Raw genomic sequence first — 7,010 nt, forward strand, 5'->3', positions numbered from 1 at the left:
TTTTATGTTTTCTATTCGCAGTAGCCGGATGTACAGGGCATGCCTAAGTATCGGCTATCACCATCGTTATTCGCCTGTCTGTATATTTGTTGATATATTTTTTTTTTTTTATTTGAGTAATAAAATTACTACTGTTTAATGCATAACAATGCAACAATATATAAATATTATATTTATCATTTCACATACGATTAAAGATAAATAAGCCAGCTATACCTGTCCAATTTTTTATTTGTATAAACGAACTTACATATTATTACGATATAATAAATTATATATAAGATAAATTTAAGTTTTTCTCGTTACATAATACATGTTTATGACGACCAAGCAATTCTGGTGCATATGACGAGTTACGACGTGCTTCTATTTAGTATTCAGTTTCAGTTGTGAATTATGATATATATTTTTTCAGCGTACCTCTTTATCTAAACTACATTAAAAGTAATTTGAGTTATGACGTCAACATTTTGCCATTCTCGTTGGTCTAATTCGAAATCTCGAAAACGAATAACTTAAATGACAAATCACCTATATTTATTTATGAACGGGCTGGAGCCCAATAGTACAATACAACATTTTGATAATTAATTTGAACAAAATAATAAAAAGTTACATAAGAAAACGCCAAACAATATGATAGAACAAAATACAAAAGGCAAATATATAAAAACAAAATAAAAATATTAACAAAAAATGAACAAAAAGTAAAAAATAGGAAATATTTTATTTTATTACATGGATAAATATTAAATATTAATATTATGTTAATTATTATACTACTAATAAGAATAATATTTGAATGTAGGTATAATATCACTATAAAATTAAAAAATAAAGCTACATATGATAGCAAGGACAGCAAAGACATAAAATGTGGTACTTCTTCATTGCAGACTCGTATGCAATATGTTTTTTTTTAATTAGAGATGAGACTAATCGTTCACTTAATATGTGGACTAGTTCGTACCTAGTTTATTAAATGTTGATAAATCTACTAGAAATGGAATTTATAAGAATGCATATTATTAATTATAAAAGCTGGTACGTTAATACTTAATAACATAATACTCTCGTTTTACTGTTTTATAGGTATATGCAAATAAAACTGAATTTAAAATGTATATTTGGAAGTATTATTTAAATTAATATATTTGAATTATTTATTAACTGTTATTATAATATTATTGATTTATTCAGGATTTTATTTTATATTATTTAAATTAATTTAATATCTTGTTAATTTGAATAACACATTTATTATTCAAAATATAACAAATTAATAACAAACGTGATAATTATATTATATAGGTACAACATATTGAAAATCAGCACCAAAAATAAAATTATTACGAAAGCATTTCGACTTGTACCTATACTATAAAGTATAAATATTAGAGTAACAGAAGACGTCAAATCGTCAAAAGTTTTCTCGATTACAAAAACAATCTTCATGGTATACTTAGTAACGTCTAAGTATTATATGTGGTTGCGGCCGTTGATTTATTTTGAAAATCTACACAAAAATCCACGTTTTCCATGAAAATTTCGTCGAGGGGCCATCAAAAGCTGATGTCTGGCCGGCAAAAATCTATACCCGACCTTCGAATGTCCACGTGTGTATTCAAAAAGACTACGTCGATGAACAAATGTTCTCACGTGCCCCTCGGTTGTCAACCCATGTCCAACCGTCAAAGGTTTCAGGAAGACAATTATCGCGTCTATCTGGGCCGTCTGCGTGGTATAGTCAGACGTGGTGTAGATTTTTTTCGAACCTCTGTTTGACTTGTGCTAAACACGACCTGTCTACTTTCGTGGTTCACCGATAGCTTTTTCAGCGACGAATTTTGCAGAGGTTCTGATGTCGTCAACTTTGGCAGCTGGATACGAACCGACAACCGAAGGGAACGCGAGGACTTTCGCTCATCGACCGTAGTCTTTTAAACACGCATCGACAATCATAGACGGCCGCTCGTGTATATTTTTGTCGGTCAGACGTTAGCTTTCGTTGACCCCTCGACGAACTTGGTACGGCAAACATAGACTTTCGTACTTTGGATGACAAATATTCACGTTGGCCGCTCGACGAATTTTGCACGGTAAATGTAGACTTTTGCTGGCCGAAGGTTGTCTGGTAATATTATGTTGATTTGTTATCATGTCTAGAACGTATAATAACGCGTTATTACATAATAATTTACATAATATTGGATTTATATGAACTACAAAAATATGACAATAATATCATATTATGTGTGGTAAAAAAAAGATTAAACGTGTAGGCACCTATGGGTTGGACAAGTTACAGTCAATTTGTTCAAAATTATAATATCACCTCGAAAAATGTTAAACTATAGGTAATTTTTTGCAGTAATACGACCAAATATTCATATTTCATATTAAAGTCGTAAATGCTGTAAAACTAATATAAATGTCAAACTATTGTATCCGCACGCGCTCTGATTAGGAAATAGCACGAGCAAAATACTAGCTTCGATAGCCGCGTTCTAACTATTGGGTCGTATTTAATAGGTACCAGAATTCGACGCTTGTGTTGTTTTCAAAGTATAATATACTAAATATTATTTACTTTGAAATGGAACACGGTGGAGTCGTCACTGATGGTTGGCCCGCAGAACAATGTTCCTTATTGAGTATACGCACTACGATTGTAACCCAATTATAGTGAGAAAACATGTCATCCAGTGTTAAAATAGTAACCGCAAGTTGGGCTAGTAATCGTCGATTTGGTGTACGAAACTTACTTTAAAAAACGCAAACACGATGACAATCTGATAAATTTATTGGAAAATCAGTCGGACCGGCTTCACTCGAAGATAAAGGGACCGGTCAAAAAGTTCGCGCAGTTATTCATGAATTCGAGTTGTCCATAATAATTATAATATAGAAAAATCCTAAGACCGGGAAAAAGTTCGAGGTATTGACGATTTCAAGTTGAAAACGTTAACAAAGTTCGACTGTATTATAGTTATAAAGAGTATATGAACGCAATCTTTCGAAAATAGGAAAAACAAAATTCCGATTAACTTACTTTCCAACGAGTGTTTTGCTGCTGTCGCGGACGTCTGAGTTGGCGGCCACGTCCCCGACGCCGAAATAGTTGTATTACCGAGCACAGCCACAACGATCCAATCCAATTTAGACGATGGCGAAACTGATTATAAAAATTTTCTGCAATGTGAGTAATAAATATCAGTAAATAAGTATAGCGTGTAAATGTCTGACGAACCGTCGTAGATGCTCAAATGGCCATTGGACAATATTAACTAGGTCTATATTAACTAGTATTACCTTATTTAGTTATTTATGTTGACATCTAGATGACCGAAAACGATTGTTAGGGAAATAATATAACACGAACACCTGGAGACCACATAATATTGACTAATTTCATATTATAATAAAAATTATTGGTACCTGTAGTAAAATTATAAAACGAATATAACAAAAAATGAATTTTACATTCACGTATTTGAACAATGCGGTATTGGCGTGGAGAATGAATTCTCCGTATCAACCCCCTCCCCCCACATAACTAATTCAGATGCGCCACTACATTGCAATGAATTGCGAATCCGTAAAAAAATTGTGTTAAAATTTATAAATTTGAAAATATTAATAAAAAATTATAGTTGGTCATAAATGTTCAGTAATCGTCGCCCTTCGCGTGGTGCCGCGTCATCGAACAGTGCAAACTCGTTGTCGCGGTTGATTTTTAGGTGACGGTTTGTTTATTTCTTGTGGGATATTGTCTAAAATATATGAGTATCAATAATATTGTCATTATGTCATATAATTTTTTTTCAACGTCTCTCCGATCTATAGACTTATGCCTTGCCACTGATGTGACTAAAGTTATGCATATTTATTTATTTTGTGACTATAAGTTTGTAGGCAATAAGTATATAGTTATTAATTATTATACTATAATTATAAATATAAGTTATCACTTATAAGCTTCTACTTGCTAACTAGTAAATAAAATTACAAAATAATGCTAAGCATAAAACACGGTAATTATTTCGTCCTAAATATTATTTAACAATAAAATGAATACCTTTGCAATTTTACATATTTAAAGAAAACGTTATTTAAATATTAACTTTGATATTCATTTGTCTATTTAATACAAATAACTATTACTTATTATTTATTAGTACAAACAATATCGACTGTTAAATCCACATTAGTCTTTAGTAGATACTTTTTTTAAACATAAAATATTAATACTTAAGTAAATAATATCATTCCTTAATATTTGTTTTATTTATTGAATTAGTTACTTAGAAAGTATTTTGTCCATAGTTTAAAATCAAAGGTGGACTTTATTATTTTACTGCATAAACGTAGCGTGACTTATTTTATTAGTTAGCCAATACGGCCCAGATAATTTTTATACCAAGTTAAGTGCCTGATTTTGAATCATTATAACGCCTGGATAAGAAATAAATTATTATTCCCCATTATATTGGCCATTACCGATTTGTTCGATGAGTTGCCTATGGTATGCCCCTTATAACTCGATATAGATTAAAATAAGAAACAAATCTACGTAGGGCCCTAAATTTGATAACTGGTTAAATTACTTAAATAAAAAAACAACAGAGTAAAATGGATTAATCTGAACGTACAATTTGCCGTGTTAATGTTAGTAAAACTTGTAAACATTAATTAAAATCTGACCATTTAATGAATTATTAGTAATTAGTAAACACGGGGTAAAACCAATACGGGGGCAAAACCGATATTGCTTACCACGCATTATTCTATTGATGAAAATTATCAGTTTTTAATTTATTTCATTCCTTTATTTGTTTCCTCATGAAACATGTTGGTATCACTGATAACATCAACAGCAACGTTTTGGTTTGAATTGTTTCGATACGATTACGAACATTTTAAAGTTAATTACTATTATAATTACATATTTTGAATTTAAAATTTAACAATGATAGAACTAACCTACAATTATCATACTCATCTAGTATGAATCTACAACTTGTAAAGACTGTTTTGCAATTACTAGCCTATTTTTATCTAATAATATTGTGTAAGTTATTAACAATTTCGTAAAAATTATACTTAGGAGCAAAACCGATTAGGCAAAACCGATTGTTAATAAGTTTTTATTATGCTTGATCATTGATATCTATTTATTTTAGGTTAGGATTAGGATTAAGTACACGCCGTACACCAACCTAATAATAAATTATTTTATTTTATTTTATTAAGAAAAACTTGTGTAGTTAAAATTTGTTTTTATTTTGGTTTTATTGAATATTAATTAAGTTATAAATGCCTTATAATACATAGGTAATTTATGAAACCTATTTATTACTATAGTTACAATACTTAAATACAATGGTTATTTGTATTTGGTTTAGTAAGTTCTATTAATTGTTTCAGTCAGTTTTGCTCCGTGTTCCCCTATGTATAATGTATATGCACTAACAATTCATATACAGTTTCAACATTACTAATAAAGTTATCAAAAACAGTTAAAATATTCACTATTCTAGTCATTAATCATTCAAATTTTGGCTATTGTCTCTCATGATTTCACAAAATTGACTTTGGTTTTTAGTTTAACCTTAAAACAAATGACCGTAGATACATGCAATTTTCACTGGTTGTTTATATTTCCATTTTATATATATGATAAAATTTTCAAAATATTTTAATTTGTTTTGAACTGTTTAGGGACATTTTCAGTTTCCAATTTTATTAGGTTTTTTTTCTATGAATGAACTTTATTTATTGAGTAAAAATACTTGAACATTTGATACAAGCCTCCTACTATATTGTTACATTGACATTTGAAAATTTTTAAAAACCCTTAGTCACAGTTTTTTTTTATTAGTATTTAAAGTTCAAAAATTTACAAAATATGGAAAAATCACAAAAATTAGCAAATTATTTTGAGTTAAGAATTCATAAAAATTTTTCTTTTTAAATTTAAGATTTTAAAATGTAATACAAGATTCCTTATAAGATTATTTACCTTTATCAAAAAAAAAAAAAATGGTTATAAAAAAGTCAAATTAAATTTTTTGAGCGTTTGAAATCCAAATGTTTACAACATTGGATATTCACTCTATTTCTCATGTAGCGATTTTATAATTTTGTTGTAATTCAAAAACGAATAACTGTAGATACATGAAAATTTCACTGAATGTTTATATTAGAATTTTCTATACATGATAAAATTTTGAAAATAATTTGACTTGTTTTGAGCTATTAACGGACAATTTCATATTTAAATTTATTTAGTTTTTTTTTCTATAAATATCAATAATGTTTTATCTATTCGGCCAAAAAGTGTAAGAAATTAATACAAGGCTCCTGATATATTGTTACAATAGCAGTTGAAAAATATTAAAAATACATAGGCACAATTTTTTTTTATGCACTTAAAATTCAAATATTGACAACATTTATCAAATTTAAAATTTAATAATTATTTTGTAGTTAAAATTTATAAAACGTTTAACTTTTATATCTAAGGATTGAAAATTTAAAACAAGATTTCACGTAAGTAGTTAATTATGTTATCAAAAAATCTAAAAAATACATAATCACAGTTTATTTTTATAGTCATTTTAAGTTCAAATTTGGACAAAATTACATATTATTAAAAAACCTAGAATAACTATTTTAGTTATTTTGTTGTGATTGTATAATATTATTCGTGGGTATTATACAGTGACCCACTTGTAACCTACTGTACAGCAGAGCGACTTACCCATCTTTTTTCTATGGATGTCAATAAAACTTTATTTGTTGAGTAAAAATGCATGAAAATTTAATACAATCAGGAGCCGTATTGTTACAATGACATTTGAAAAATATCAAAAATCCATAGTTACATTTTTTTTTTATAAGTATTTAAAGTTCAAATTTTGACATTTTTTTTTTTGATAAAGGTAGATTATCCTATAAGGAATCTTGTATTACATTTTAAAATCTTAGTTCCAAAAAGACAAATTTTT

The sequence above is a fragment of the Acyrthosiphon pisum genome, chromosome X (assembly GCF_005508785.2).
Source record: "Acyrthosiphon pisum isolate AL4f chromosome X, pea_aphid_22Mar2018_4r6ur, whole genome shotgun sequence".
In the NCBI taxonomy this organism is placed as follows: domain Eukaryota; kingdom Metazoa; phylum Arthropoda; class Insecta; order Hemiptera; family Aphididae; genus Acyrthosiphon; species Acyrthosiphon pisum.